We start from the raw sequence: 17471 nt of genomic DNA on the forward strand, positions 1-17471 counted from the left end.
ATTTTATGATTTTTCAGCGTATTTTAATCATGACTATACGTCGGTTCGGTGTCGGTTCAGGTTGGCTCGGAGTCATGATTAAATGCGAAGTCATTAGGCGTCATAGTCGCATCTTTTGAACTAAATTGCGTAGTTGGTCATGTTTAAGCTATTGCATATTTTTCATAGCACAGTTAGGTTGCAGCGAGCCTGGGAACGATCCAATCCAATCCAGTTGGTAAAATTACAGGAATTTTCATTACGCCAGTTAATTATTTTACGTGCATTAAACAGAAAATGATTATTTTTGAGATTTATGCGATGTGGCTTGTGGCTCATTCACTATGTGGGAGTGTTATTTTATACGGTCGCCAGTGACCGATCAGTTCAGTATGGTACCACCCGGTCACCAGTGACCGGCCAGCTCAGTTCAGTTTCAGCCTCCCCGGTAGCCAGTTACCGATCAGTTCAGCTTAGTGCAGTGGCCACAGGCGTAAAACATAATCTCAACAGAAAATTTTACGATTTATTTCAGTACAGGCTCCAAGGAGCAAACATTTTTACTGTGATTATCAGTTCAGTTATGCACGTATTATAATTGCTCAGTACAGATTATTTCAGTATGCCTCAGGACATGATATTTTATCCCATGCATATTTTAATTCAGATTTTTACTCGTTACCTGCGATTTATGCATGCTGAGTCTTTAGGCTCACTAGACTTGATTGTTGTAGGTACTCCTGAGGCCAGGGCCGAGGGCGGGGACCAATGAGCCAGCTTGGGTCGGCAGTAGTGGCACCCGAGGACCTCAGTGCAGCAGTAGTTATTTTATTCCGCAAACAATTTTTTTATCAGTCGTTGGATAATTTTTAAATTGTTATTGTTGGCAAAACTTTATTTTCTTCTGCTGCGATTATTTTAAACATTGAACTTGATTCATCAGTCGATTTTATGAATGAGGCCATTTAAGTTCAAAAAAAAAAAAAAATTTTAATTTTCCGCAAATTTTAAATAAAGGAGTTTTAGGCCCTTTACAAGCTGTGTCAGGGGGACAGCAATTTTCGCAAAATCTTTAATGAATCTTTGGTAGTATCCTGCTAAGCCGAGAAAACTTCTAATTTCTGTGATGTTGATTTGTTGTTTCCAACGAGATATGGCTTCTAATTTTGCAGGATCAACTTCCAGTCCTTTCTTAGAGATAAAGTGGCCAAGAAATGACACTTTTTCTAGCCAAAATTCACACTTACTGAATTTGGCATATAATTGATGCTCTTTCAAAGTTTTGAGAATAAATCGTAAATGTTGAGCATGTTCCTTGTGATTTCTTGAAAATATCAAAATGTCATCTATGAATATGACAACGAATTTATCTAAGAATGGTTGGAATATTCGATGCATCATATCCATGAAAGCTGCAGGAGCGTTGGTTAATCCGAATGGCATTACCACAAACTCATATTGTCCATAACGGGTATTAAAAGCCGTTTTGGAGATGTCATCCTCCTTAATTCTCAATTGGTAATATCCTTGTCGCAAATCAAGTTTTGAATATACTTGAGACCCTTGTAAAACATCAAACAATTCCTCGATATGCGGTAGAGGATATTTGTTTTTGATGGTAACATTGTTAAGTTCTCGATAATCAATGCACATCCTTAGAGTTCCATCTTTCTTTTTGACAAATAATACAGTAGCACCCCATGGAGATGTACTAGGCCGGACGTATTTCCTGTCCATGAGCTCTTGTAATTGAAGTTTTAATTCTTTTAACTCTGAAGGTGCCATTCGGTATGGAGTTTTAGATCTGGGTTGTGCTCCAGGTATTAGATCAATGGAAAATTCTACGTCTCTCTGAGGAGGTAAAGTATTGATCTCTTCAGGAAAAACCTCTGGAAATTCTTGTACAACTGAGATTTCTGAGATCTTGATTTGATCTTTTGGCTTATTTATCAAATAAGCTAGAAATCCTTGTCCGTTGTCTTTTAGCATAGCCCTAGCTTCTACGGTTTATACTATTCCCATGGTATGGTTAGTTTTGGAAATGACTGGATGAGAAGTTTGAAGATAAACTTCTTTTGTGTAGCAATTGAGTTGGGCTTGGTGTCTAAATAACCAGTCCATTCCAAGAATAATATCATAGTTCTTGATAGGTAATTCAATCAAATCTGCTAGATATTCTTTTTCTTGGAAGTTTAAGGGGCAGTTTCTGTAAATGATGTCAAATCATCGTTGTCCCTAAAGGTGAGCAAATTTCAAATCTATATGGTAACTGCTCAAATAACAGTGGTAATTTACATACAAAAACTTTTGAGATAAAAGAATGAGTAGCTCCTGGATCAAATAAAGTTTTTGCACAACTGGATAATATGGTAACAGTACCTTCTACGATTGCAGTGGGGTCAACTTCCTCCGCTTGGTTTCCTAAGAGGGCATAGGCTCGAGCAGGTATCTTTGGCTTTTTTGTGGGTTGGGTCTTCTGCGTTCTTTTTGGACAATATTGAATACGGTGTTGCTCACTTCCGCAAATAAGACATTTCCCATCTTTTCTCCAGCACTTTTCTTCTTCATGATTTGGTAATCCGCAATATCCACACTTTTTACTGTTGTTTCTTGGAACTTTTTCTTTGACAACTTCTCCTTGCCTGACTGGTTGTGTTCTCTTTTCAAATTTTCTTTTCCGGTTATTATCCTCAAAAAGGTTGGGCTTCCTGATTTTTTTTTCTTCTTCCTCTTTTTTAAGAAGTGTCTTGATGTCTTCTTCCACTCGTAAGGCTTGATTAACAGCAGAAACATAACTGGTAACTTCTGTGTACAGTGTTGCCCAACGAATATCGAGCTTTAATCCTTGAACAAATTTTTTTCTTTTTCTTACCTCATCTTCCATGTAATGTGGTGCATAATGTATAAGACGGTGGAATTCTGCCTCATATTGAGCTACGGTCATGTCACCTTGGACTAAATCCATAAATTCACGTTCTCGGGTATTTAATATAACTTGAGTTATATATTTACCTTCGAATTCTTGCAGAAAATTGTCCCACGTTTTTGGGGTGTGATTCTTTGTCCATTTATGTTCCACCGTACGCCACCAGTTATGAGCTGCTTCTTCAAATAAGTAAGTGGAAAAATTTACCTTTTGTTCTTCAGAATAATTAAGAATAGAGAATATTTTGTTGATTTTGCTTAGCCAAGATTCTGCTTGATACGCATCTGATTTGCCTTCAAACTTTGGCGGCTAGAATCTCAAAAATCTCTCAAGAGCTCGATCATTTGCCTCAATGTGATGTTCTTGAGCTTGATCATGAGGTCGTGGTTGATTTTGCTGACAAAATTGCACAAATTGATGCATTATTTCAAACATATTTTGTATGTTTTGTTCTTGGGGAGGATTGTGTTGAGCGTTTCTGGTATTTCCACCAGTTGCCGAGTTGTGGTCATCTTGAGGGGGGATGTCTTGCCCGATTTTGGCTTGAGTACTATTTTGTGAAGACGTCATTCTAAACACATAAATATAAAATATGATCATATCTTGCAATGAATGTACATAGTTATGTCAGAGGGTAAACAGTCAGTTTTATTTATAAACAAGACATGTTTCAAATATTTATAATACCCAAGCAAAATACAAACAGAACAAGCAAACTGAGTCATCATGCCTACAAAAAATGATGACCATGATAATCATCATGCCTACAAAAGATGATGATTATTAATACTAGTTATATACTTGTGCCAAATAGTCATTGTCTTCATTCGTCGTTGGAGAGATCTATAAAAGTTGTGTGGCTCGAGCCTTCATTTGTGCCTGTGATTCCCATGGTAACATTTTGATCCGTATTTGGCAGTGATGTATGTGGTTCAACTGGGTCCGGTTCATAACTAAGATCATTTTCATTTTCACTTTAAGGTAGGATAGTCATTGGAATAAGTTCATCTACTCCAAATACAAAGTTTTCCCACATGGGGTCAGGAAGAAATTCAACTTCTGGTGACTGCAACAGATAATATTTTATCATAAAGGGGTCTTGATCTATTGTTGTGTTCATGATTCCAGAATATTCTGCAAAAGGGGCTGGTACATACTCTGGAATACGACTACCTCCGGTTTCAAATGTGCTAGTGATGGGAGAAGCTGTGGTCTGATTTGTGTAAGATGGACTGATAACACCAGGTTCCATTCCGTGGATAGATTGATAAACCAGTTCACGCCCATTCATGATTAAGTGGTCAATGTGGATCTAAGGGTGTGATACTCCTTTTAAGAAACTAATCAAACCTCGGTCATAGAATTCATGCATGTCTAGTAAGTATATAAGAGTGCGGTCTCTTTCATACAGTACATGATCCAATTCTCCCTGATATGCTAGATTATCAGTCCCCATCCGTTCTTCAATAAATCCAGGAAAAGTTTCAGTTGTTCCAAAGGATTCAAAATGCTCCCGATACATATTCACTAGGCATTTCAAATCCGAATTTTCTTTGCTTAATTTTGTTATTTCTTCCTCCATTTGTTTGATGATTATAGTTTGTTTATTTCTTGATGTCCCACTAGACTCCGTTATCCTGAAAGAAAAACATTTAATTATGAAGAAAACATAAAGATTAACGGATGACATTATAATAAACCTTAGGCTCTAAGAAACCTAGGCTCTGATACCACCTCTGTGGCGCCCGATTTAGGAATTCATAATTATTCCCTTACTAAGTACCACATTTTCTACAATCTTTCTTTATTGAACTGCTATCTTTATTTTTTACTATTATTATTATTAACAAGATATTGTAGATAAAAAATTTAAATATTTTCTACTATCATTTAAAGATTATCTACAAATATTTACATTCTTATTTCAAATATATACAATTATTTTATAGCGGATGTTCACATTTATTTATAAACATATCATCCCAACTTTCAAATGCTCTTATTTCAGCTTCAGTTATTTTCCCCATGTTCCAATTCTGGGGTTCCTGTGTCTGGAAATTACAATAGACGAAAAGAAATAGAGGGTTAAGTATTTGAGAACTTAGTGAGTTTAAATTAGTATATAGCTTTTAAATAAATTAAAATAGCGATTCATCATAATTATGCATGAAGTAATATGCATAACAATTTAGATGTTAAAAATGCAATGCAATGGAATAATAAATAAATGAAAATTTCATAAATTAACATTGGTGGCTCTAATTGAGCACTTTTTACGAGCCGAGTGAACCATTCTCCGGACCGAAATATTCGGTGTTCGTTGTTCAGATGAACCATATACCCGGGATTTTTGACCCGTTGTTCATTGGACTCATTTTTCGGGCCGAAGCCACGTTGTCCAGTGGACTCAATTTCCAGACCGAAATCCGTTGTCCATGACTCCATTCATTAATAGTATATCAATCCATTCATAAATATGCAAGAAAATATATCAGTAGTTGAAATGAATTGTAGATGATATTTGAACATTAAATAAATACTATTGAAATTTCAGGCCAAATGCCAAAGGCTTTAATAAAAAAATGAATAGTAACTTTCTCACCCGATAACTTACAGTTTAGGCTTGTAATAATCCGAGTTGCTGGAGCAAGTCCTAAAAATATATTATGAATGATATTTATATGTTAGAGTTTTTAAGTAACTAGCTGATCATTTTCAGATTATTTTTTTTGTTCAAAATTTAAGCCGGTTGATTTTACTTAAGTTTGAAAAATTCGTATTAATTAGAATATATCTCCAAACATTACGAAAGTTGGCCAAAAAATCGGAAATATCACCAGGAATGTTCGGCCACGGGAAAATCGTCGATCCAGCGGCGCGTGAGGTACACGCGCCAACGGTTCTGGCGCGTGGCTGGTCTTCCGGCGGCCACGCCCGGTCGATTTTTTTCCAGATTATGTAACTTTTGAAGATCTTTAATTCTTATGTTGAAAGTTTTGTCAAATTCCTTACCCATCAATACCAGATTTAAATATCGCCGTATGGCTAACTAAGGTACTTTGGCATTCCGAAAATGTTAGTTCCGGCATTATTTTGGGATGAGGGACGGTATGTACCTTATCTATACAACAAGAGGTACAACTTTTATGTTCAAGTCAACCTCTCGTTTGGTGTGTAGCTATAAGAAAAATGAGCGAAAAGTACCTAGCTTGAATACAGGATACCGTTGCCGTTTTGCGGAATATCTTTGTTTGATTTTCTGGTTTTTGACCGATCCTTTTACGTCACCTTCAGTGCTATATTGCTTTACTATATGAGGTGAATAGTTGGTGATTTATTAGGATTTTTCAGAAAGGGTATAACTTTTTTTCTTTTATTTTCTTCTCTTTTTTCCTTCCCTTTTCTTCCTTCCTTTGTTATTTCTTTGGTTGGTCTTTTCGGTTGGTTTCTTGTGAAGAGAGGAAAGGTTCAGCTATATTTATAGTCGTGAATTTCAAGTTTATCCCTCTAATTATCTTATATTGAACTTAATAATTATTGTACTTAATTATTTAACATATATATTGAGTTCAATTATAATATTTTATTATATTTTATTATATTTTAGGTATTGCATTTTGGAATGAGAATCTCATAGTGCTTGATGAATTTTTAAGTGTATTGTGATGTATTTTATTGTATTTCTAGATATTTTGGAGAAATAAAATTTGTACCGAAAAATAATGTGATAAATTTTAAAAGTGCAAATAGTAAAATTTATACTAATAAAAATGCATTTATGCACCTTTGTTTTTAGGGTGTGACAAAACAAACTGGCTCATTGGGTTGATTGCTCTGACTTACTTTATATGTTTTTCCACATCTATTTGTTGTCATTATGATATCACCAGTTGCATTTTTAACAGTGCATGTATGTTTAATAAATTCAACTGAGTGATTATTGTCACATAATTGAATGATGCTAATTAAATTATATTTTAAATTATCAAAAAATAAGACCTCATTAATGATAATATTACCATGGATATGATTACCCTTACCCATAGTTCTACTTTGAGAGGCGTCTCCAAAACTGATTTTTGGACCAGAGTATTTGACTAGTTGAGATATTTGTAACGCTCGAAAACCCGAACAAACTAACTACATGCATGCATGAAAATTAATTAGAAGTCTATTTAAATAAGTGGTCTAAGGTATGTTTAAGTATCAGTATGTTTGAATGAATATTTAATCAATTGTTATGAATGTGAACTTTTCTGCAGTCGAATACGCGATGCACGGCAAAGGCGAGAGAACCGGAGACGAGTTTGATAGGGTTTTTATTTTTAGAAATATAGAAATGGTAAACTTGGGAATTAGTAATCCATAATAGGAAAGCTGCAAATTTATTTATAGTGAGGAACAAACTTAATCGGTAACGTGATTTTTCTAGAAAATGAGAAGTTTCGGACTTATGATACCGGGAACTAGTGACACCAAATATTTTAAATTATTGTTTGAAATTTCTAAGTGGACTAATTGTTTATTTAGTTAATTCCTTAATGGGCCTAGATTAACAATGATCTATTTAAAAAGAATTAGGGCCTTAACTAGAACTAGTGCACACACAAAACATACACACTCGAACCCTACGGGAGGCCGAAAGTTCTTAGCTAAGGGATGAAGAAAGGTTCGTGTCCCATTTGTCTCTCGTCGCGCTGTTGCCCGCATTTCGTAAGCATAAAGGAACAAGGCATGTTTTTGAACCCTTCTTTATGTACCATTCAATCCATAGTATTGTATGTATTTTATTTTGTATAAAAAGTTTATAAGGATGATGGCATTCAATTTGATGCATATGTATTCATGTTTTCATCAAGACTTTTCTAACGTTTTGAGAATTGTTGAGGGATGGATGCAAATCAAGGGATTTAAGGGTCGGTCTAGATGTTTGATAGGAGGTTTGAAGGGACAAAGGACGAAACGATATCCGCACGGGGCTGTTTAGCCCTGAACTCAAAACGTGTTCAGGCTGTGAGGTCTAAGGGGCGGCGGCTTGGTTTCCATCGACCATGGGGGCCTGCATGGGGTCCTAAACATGGTATTGAGGGAAGGGTTAGGGTCCTAGGAAGGGCTAGGAGGGGATCGGGCAGGGCCTGGACAATTTGGAGAAGTGATGCGACCGTGTCTCCAAAAATTGCACTTGTTGGCTACTTTGGAGTGTTTATGGTTCTATGGGCTAGGGGATAGTAGAAATGGTTGTACCGGGGACTAGGGGCGTGCCTTAGGGTCCTGGTGAGGGGCTGGTGTGAGCTAAGAGTTGAACAAAGGGGCTATGACAGCCGCTGGACGTGATAGGACCACTGCGCTTAGGGATGTAAATGAACTAAACCGTTTGCGAGCTATTAGAAGCTCGGTTCGATAAAAAGCTCATTTGAGTTCGTTTGTTAATCATATCAAGCCAAGCTCAAACTCGATTTTGAGCTCGAAAATTTAATCAAACCAAGCTCCAGCCTGAAGATATTCAGCTCGTGAGCTCGCAAACAAGTTTGATAATAGGCTTACGAGCTTGACTCATTTGTTGAGTTGAAAAATAAAAATATTAGTACTAATGTCAATGGAAGGAATTGAACACAAGACAAATAAAAATATTAGTACTAATGTTATTATAAACTATGCAGGATACTTAACTAGTTCTTATTGAAGATGATTTTGTAATTCCTGATTTTAATGGATTCTTTGACGTCTTCCCTACATTGTCACCAGACATAGTTGAAGTATTAAAGCGGTGAAATTATTTCATTGTTATTTATATGGTGATATCAGTGTATGATTAATATTCTAGATGTATTATTTTGGAATGTTCAATAATATATTGATTTATGTTTTTTTAGCTCTTATTTGTGTCGTTTTGATTATTTATGTAGAGGCCTAAAAATCCGTGTTTGAAAATTTGCGGAAAAATTAAAATTTTCTTTTTAAATAATTAAAATTGCCTCATTCATAAATAAACTGATAAATAAATTATGATGTTCGAAATGGCAGCGGAAGAAATAAACATTTTCGAAATAACAGTAAAAGTTTATCCAACGACAATCAAAATGTTTGAGCAATCAAATAATAATAAATGCTGAACTGAGGTCCTCAGGTCCTACTACTGCAGACTCGAGCTGGCTCACTGGTCTCCGCCCTCGATCCCGACATCATCAGTACCTACAACAATCAAGTCTAGTGAGTCTAAAGACTCAACATGCATATATCGTAAATAACAAGTAAATAAATAGTAAAATTTTGCATGGGATAAAAATATCATGTCATGAGGCATAATGTGAAAATAACTTGTCATGAGCAATTATAATACGTGCATAACTGAACTGAAAATCATAGTGAAAATGTTTGCTCCTTGGAGCCCTATACTGAAATAGCATGTAATAATTTTTTGGTGAGATTATGGTCTACGCAAGTGGTCCCTGAACTGAACTGAATTGAGCTGACCGGTAACTGGCGACCGGACCGGTAACTGGCGATCGGGTTTAATAATGTACGTCTGATCAGACTACTGCCACAGTATACTGGGTGAAACAACTGAACTGACCGGTAACTGGTGACCGGGTTTAATCATGATAGTAAAGTGACCACAAGCAATATCGCATAAATCTCAAAATGAATATTTTTGCACGTAATAAAATTAATCAACATAATTAAATATCCTGCAATAATTTTACTGAATAGATTGGATCGCTCCCAGGCTCGCTGCAACCTACATATGCCATGAAAAATATGCAATAGCTTTTACTTGACCAAACTATGCAATTAAATCCTAAAACTGAGACAATTGCGCCTACGACTTCGTATTTAATCATGACTCCGTGCCAACCTGAACCAACACCGAACCATCAAGTAGTCATGATTAAATACGCCTTAAACGATGAAATAATGATCCTAAAGTTGTGAGGGTCGAAATCTAGGTGAATGGAGGCCAAAACATGAAACGCTCTTTCGAGAGTCAATTTGGCACATCGCACCGTAAATCCTCGTACGACCTCAAAAATGATCCGAATCACGAACAGCCAAAACCATGACCTTCCTAACTTAATGAGGCACTGTCCAGTCCAAGGACATAGGCTAAAAGCCAACCAAGAACTCGAACGAGCCACTGACCCGTCACAGCAAGTTGCTGTCCACAAAATACAGCAGCTGTGCTTTGGTTTCTTGCATCATTTTCGAGGCTAATGGCCATTAGGGCTTGACGACCAAAACCTCTTACTAACATCCTAAGGAATGATTTGAAGCATGGCTAAGGGCCCTAGACCAGCCAAAATTCGCATCACACCAGCAAACAACCGAACGTTCCAACCGAGAACAAATTCTGCACGTAGGATGCATTGCTTTTGTTTTGCTGTCACGAATTGTTCCAATGGCCATTTGATTGACCATGACACGATCTAGACATCTAGGGGTATGGTATGAACCGTGGCTAAGGGCCGGAGGCCAACCAAGATCCACACCATTCCCTAAAAATCGAAACAACACTAGCTATCAAAAATGATAAGCCGAAGGGTGCAGGGGCTGTTCTTGAGTATTTTGTAAAAACCGATTCACCATGGACCAAGCCACCAAAAGGGCGACTTAGTCACGTCTTAGATATGCTAGGGAAGTGATCTAACCATGGCTATAGGCCTTTAGGGCAGCCAAGATCAGATCCTTTCCCTTGACATCAAAACAGAATTTTCGAAACACAAATGGCTAATAATGAGAAGCTGCTGTCAATTTCGGTTTCTATCATGCATGGGGCTTGTTTGAATGGACCATCATGGTCTTGACACACCCTAGTATGTGTCTAGATGTAGCCTAGTGAGCCTGGAGTCGAACCATCCACCTGAAACATCAAAACAAGAGAACCCGTGAAGAGCATCATGAAAGCCGAAATTCTGCATCTTTTATTTTCTGAAAATTTTTGATAGATTTCGGTTTTTTTGCATGGAAATGATGATCATGTAATGTTAAATACTGATAATAGGACTTGATTGAAGAGTCAAGGAAGAATATATGCATGCCTGGTTTCGTTTGAAAGAAAAACGAAAGGATGAGGCGATTCGGCGCGGAGGAGGTGGAGCGCTCTTGCTACCTTGATTCTTACTCGGTTTTCTCTCTTGTTTCTAGCTATGAGGTTCACGTTTTTCTACTCTGAAATGGCTCTGAATTTCGGTGATGGAGAGGAGAAATATTGGTTAGGAGAGTGATGGAAATGGTTGCAAATATAATGGGGAATGCAAGACCAAGTCTCCTATTTGAAATTTGAATTTTTGTTTGATATCAAATGATTTGTTGGGGTGTTTGTTGGAGTGCTAATGACCGATTCCTACATGCTAGACTAGGTTAGGATAATGATCTAGTATTAATTAATTAATTAAGGGTGAAAAGATAACCATGCTAAGGAGTGACAAAGAATGGGTCAAAGGGTGAGTTGGCAAGGTATTGCTTAGTCATCTAAGGAGGCCGAAAATTTTACAATAAAAATGAAGGGGAAATGTTGTATATTAAGTAAATTTATAACCCTTTAAAGCCTTACCTATCTTTAAATAATTTAGTGAATTAACCCCTTAATTATGGAACTTAAATGAATTTATTTTCTACTCACCTCAAATTGTATATATAATTCCCTAAACCTCCTTATTAACTTAAATTAACTTACTTGCTAGCTAAAATAAATTCTGGAAATGTTTTTTGAATCTTAAATTTTATCTCTAAACTCCAACTTCAGTCCGGTCTCAATGAAATAACTGAAATGATAAAAATTAAACTACTACGTAAAATAATTAAATTTAAATACTCATGCAATAAAATCATTTTAATTTAAATACTAAAATTATGCCTGGCTTATACGTAGTCTAAGTTACGGGTTCTACAATCCTTCCCCCCTTAAAAGAAATTTCGTCCTCGAAATTAAAACTCACCGAATAACTCGGGGTAACGATCCATCATCTCCGGCTCAGACTCCCACGTAGCTTCCTCCTCTGAATGGTTGAGCCATTTGACCTTGACTCGCTTAACCAGCTTGTTCCGAAGCTTCTTCTCCTGCCTGTCTAAGATCTGCACTGGTCTCTCCTCATAAGATAGATTCGGAGTAAGCTGCAACGGCTCAAAGTTCAGGACATGCGAAGGATTCGCCATGTACTTCCTCAGCATAGAGACGTGGAAGACATTGTGTACTCCGGCCAGATTCGGCGGAAGAGCCACACGATAAGCTAGCGTCCCAACTCTGTCGAGGATCTCAAATGGCCCAATGAATCTCGGACTGAGCTTCCCTTTCTTCCCAAATCTCATGACACCCTTCATAGGTGCCACTTTCACAAAGACATGGTCGCCGACAGCAAACTCTAAATCTCTCCTCCTCTGATCTGCATAACTCTTCTGTCGACTCTGAGCAGTCCTCATCCTATCACGGATCTTGACTACTACATCGGCAGTCTGCTGAATAAACTCTGGACCCAACTCTGCTCTCTCTCCTACTTCATCCCAATGAATAGGTGATCTGCACTTGCGACCATACAATGCTTCATACGGAGCCATTCCTATAGACGACTGAAAGCTGTTGTTATAGGTGAACTCAACCAATGGCAAGTTCGACTCCCAACTCCCTGAGAAATCGATGACGCAAGCACGGAGAAGATCCTCTAAAATCTGAATAACTCGCTCTGACTGTCCATCTGTCTGCGGATGGAAAGCTGTGCTAAACAGCAACTTCGTACACATAGTAGAATGCAAACTCTTCCAAAATGTGGAAGTAAATCTGGGATCTCTGTCAGATACGATAAAAACTGGAATACCATGAAGTCGGACTATCTCTCGAATATACAACTCCGCATACTGAATCATGGTGAAAGTCGTCTTAATAGGCAAGAAGTGCGCTGATTTGGTAAGACGATCTACAATCACCCAGATAGCATTCGATCCTCTGGCTAACTTCGGCAATCCGGTCACAAAATCCATGGTAACGTTCTCCCACTTCCACTCGGGAATAGGAAGAGGCTTGAGCAAACATGCTGGTCTCTGATGCTCGGCCTTCACTAACTGACAAGTCAGACACTCGGATACAAACTGTCTGATGTCTTTCTTCATACCAGGCCACCAATACAATAGCTGCAGATCTTTGTACATCTTTGTACTCCCTGGATGAATAGAGTACAGCGACGTATGGGCTTCTGATAAGATATCTGCTCGGATAGAATCACTGCTAGGAACCCATATCCTGTCTCGGTATCTCACTATACCGTCACTGACTGAATACAAGACACTGGCCTTGGCCTCATCCCTCTGCTACCACTTGGCCAACTGCTCATCTGCTGACTGACCACTACGAATACGGTTCAGAAGGGAAGACTGAATGGTCAAGGTAGATATACGGGAAACTCAACCTCGAGGATAAGTCTCAAGATCAAACCTCTGCATCTCAAACTGAAGAGGTTTCGAAACTGTCAAATGGGCCATCGCTGCAACTTTCCTGCTCAATGCATCCGCAACTACATTAGCTTTACCCGGGTGGTAGCTAATGTCACAATCATAGTCCTTCACAAGCTCCAACCAACGCCTCTGACGCATATTCAGCTCCTTCTGCGTAAAGAAATACTTGAGGCTCTTGTGGTCGGTAAAGATCTGGCACTTCTCTCCATACAAATAGTGCCTCCAAATCTTCAAGGCAAAAACTACGGTGGCCAACTCTAAATCATGGGTAGGGTAGTTCTTCTCATGAGTTTTCAACTGTCTAGAAGCCTAAGCTATCACTCTCCCATGCTGCATCAATACTTCGCCAAGACCGAGCTTCGAAGCATCGGTATACAGAACAAACTCACCGGGCCCTGACGGCATGGCCAAAACTGGTGCTGAGATAAGAGCTTGCTTCAAAGTATCGAAGCTCCTCTGACACTACTCGCTCCAAACAAATTTCACATTCTTCTTTGTCAGTGCTGTGAGTGGAACTGCAATCGAGGAGAATCCCTTAATGAATATCCGATAATATCCTGCTAGCCCAAGAAAACTGCGGATCTCTGATACATTCTGCGGCACAACCCAATCTCGGACTGCTGCAACTTTCGCTGGGTCTACCTTAATGCAACTGCTGGAAACAATGTGGCCTAAGAACGCCACCTTCTCTAACCAGAATTCACATTTACTGAACTTTGCGAATAATTTGTGCTTCTGCAATGTCTACAACACTGTGGTCAGATGCCGGCTGTGATCCTCCCGATTCTTGGAGTAGACGAGAATGTCGTCTATGAACACTATCACAAACTGGTCGAGGTACGGATGAAATACGCGATTCATGAGATCCATGAAAATTACTGGCGCATTCGTCAAACCGAACGGCATCACAAGAAACTCGTAGTGACCATAACGAGTCCTGAAAGCTGTCTTCGAAACATTGGCGTCTCTCACCCTCAACTGGTGATAACCTGAATGCAGATCAATCTTAGAGAAAATCGAAGCTCCCTGCAACTGGTCAAACAGATCCTCAATCCGCGGAAGTGGGTACTTGTTCTTCACTGTAACCCTGTTCAACTCCCGGTAGTCAATACAAAGTCTCATAGAGCCATCCTTCTTCTTCACAAATAAGACTGGCGCGCCCCATGGTGAAAAACTCGGGCGAATGAACTCCTTGTCAAGAAGTTCCTGAATCTGCTGCTTAAGTTCTGCCATCTCTGTCGGTGCTAGTCGGTACGGTGCTTTGGAAATCGGAACCGTACCTGGCATAAGCTCAATGGAAAACTCCACCTCTCTCTTGGGTGGCATACCAGAAACGTCCTAAGGAAAAACGTTTAAGAAGTCTTTAACAATCGAAACATCTGCGGCTGATTGACTGGGCGCCTCAGGGACAGATATAAAGGTTGCTAGAAACGCCCGACACCCTCTATGCATGAGCTTCCTAGCCTGAACATATGGAATAATGCGCGGTAAAGGAAAGTACCTGTCCGGCTCAAATAAGAACTGGGTCATTCCAGGCGGTCGGACTAGAACAGATCTCCGCTGGAAGTCAATCAAAACTCTGTTCCGTAATAGCCAGTCCATGCCTAATATGATGTCAAACTCTGGCATCGGCAATAAGATAAGATCCACATAAACAAGATTTCCATGCAGCTCAAGGTCTATGTCTCTGATCACATTGGTGGCTGTGATCTCCTCTCCAGAAGGCAATGATACTGAATAGGCTACATCTAGCCCGATGGTCTTAACTTTGTGAAAGTTCGAAAAGACCTCTGAAATAAATGAGTGGGTAGCCCCTGAATCTATCAGGGCTTTGCTAGCTGAGCCAGCTTTGAAAATTCTCCCTGAAAGTTCGGAACACTAAGTTGAAACCAATAATCACAAGAGCTAAGCTTATAGGCATGCAAAGGTCAGAGTTCTTCTATCTTAATCCCGAAAATAATACTGAGTAGAGCATGCAATCCTATCGCAATACTAAGTTCAAAATCTTAATCCTGATTCCCAAAACATTGGAATTCAAATATAAACTTAAAGTTGTAAGGTACCTGTCATTAGCATGGTATCGGGGTTCGTCTCCGCAGCATGGAGAGCAAAAACTCTGCCTTGGGTAGGCAGATTCTTCCGGGGGCACTGCTGCAGCACGTGGTCTGTGCTGCCACACTTGTAACATTTCCCTGAGCCATACATGCATGCTCCAAGATGACGGCGTGAGCACTTGGGACAGACTGGGTGCTCAAAAGTCCTCGGGACGGCACGTCCCTGCTGCTGCTGAGGTCCTCCTCTGTTTCTGGGCGGGCCGTGATGCGGCCTCTTATGCTGATGCTGATGCTGCTGAGGATGAGGAGGACGGTGTGGTTCCTGAACTGGTTGCTTTCCCAAGCGATCCCTCTCTATATCTATCAGATCTTGCTCTGCAGCCAGAGCCCTAGAAACAGCAACCTCAAAGGTAGTAGGGCCAGCAACCCTAACATCGCGGCGTAAGATCGGCCGCAGACCATCCAGAAAGTGCCTCAGCTTGGCACTGGCATCGTTCGCAATCAAGGGCACAAAGTGACAGCCCCTCTCAAACTTACGGATGAACTCCGTAACAGTCAGATCTCCCTGTCTCAGCGTCATGAACTCCCTGGTCAAATGCAAACGCACCTCATCCGTAAAGTACTTGGAGTAAAACACCTCCGTGAAGCGCACCCAAGACAGTGTAGCAAAGATAAGGGCTACTGAAGCTCCTTCCCACCATAAGCGGGCATCTCCTCCGAACAGATAAGAGGCACAACGAACTCGATCTGAATCCCCAAGCTCCATAAACTCGAAGATAACCTCGAGGGACTTGATGCAGCCCTCAGCAATCATGGGGTCCGACGTTCCTGAAAACTCCTTCGGACGCATCTTCATAAATCTCTCATATACAGCCTCGGGCCCTGTCGGCCTGGTCGCCACGGCATTGTTCCCCGCAAACTGTGCGAAGAACTGAGTCATCCCAGCTAGCATCTGGGCATTCATGTCAGGCGGAGGGGGTGGTGGAGGTGGAGGTCCGTGCCTCTCTTGTCTCTGATCCTCGCCGTCCTCATAACGGCGTTCCTCCTCTCTAGTGCGCTCGAGAATGCGTCTAAGGGACATACTGTTCCAATCATAACCCATACGTAACTAACATGCATAATTCCTTAATTTAATTAAATTTAAATACTGAACAATAAAAATCTGGACGTAAAATAATTCATGAAAACATGCTGTCAAATAATTCATGCTTTAAATAAAATGCGTAAATGTAAAACTTACAGACCGAAGACGTGACTTCATGAGCTTCTCTTGGTCAGTAGTAGTACAACCCTTTACAGAATCATTGCTCTGATACCAGCTGTAGAGGCCTAAAAATCCGTGTTTGAAAATTTGCGAAAAAATTAATTTTTTTTTTTATATAATTAAAATTGCCTCATTCATAAATGAACTGATAAATAAATTTGATGTTCGAAATGGCAGCGGAAGAAATTAACATTTTCGAAATAACAGTAAAAGTTTATCCAACGACAATCAAATTGTTTGAGCAATCAAATAATAATAAATGCTGAACTAAGGTCCTCGGGTCCTACTACTGCCGACTCGAGCTGGCTCACTGGTCCCCGCCCTCGATCCCGACATCATCAGTATCTACAACAATCAAGTCTAGTGAGTCTAAAGACTCAACATGCATATATCGTAAATAACAAGTAAATAAATAATAAAATTTTGCATGGGATAAAAATATCATGTCATGAGGCATAATGTGAAAATAACTTGTCATGAGCAATTATAATACTTGCATAACTGAACTGAAAATCATAGTGAAAATGTTTGCTCCTTGGAGCCCTATACTGAAATAGCATGTAATAATTTTCTGGTGAGATTATGGTCTACGCAAGTGGTCCCTGAACTGAACTGAACTGAGCTGACCGGTAACTGGCGACCAGGTTTAATAATGTACGTCTGATCAGACTACTGCCACAGTATACTGGGTGAAACAACTGAACTAACCGGTAACTGACGACCGGACCGGTAACTGGCGACCGGGTTTAATCATGATAGTAAAGTGACCACAAGCAATATCGCATAAATCTCAAAATGAATATTT

Source organism: Primulina tabacum, chromosome 12, assembly GCF_025594145.1.
Source record: "Primulina tabacum isolate GXHZ01 chromosome 12, ASM2559414v2, whole genome shotgun sequence".
In the NCBI taxonomy this organism is placed as follows: domain Eukaryota; kingdom Viridiplantae; phylum Streptophyta; class Magnoliopsida; order Lamiales; family Gesneriaceae; genus Primulina; species Primulina tabacum.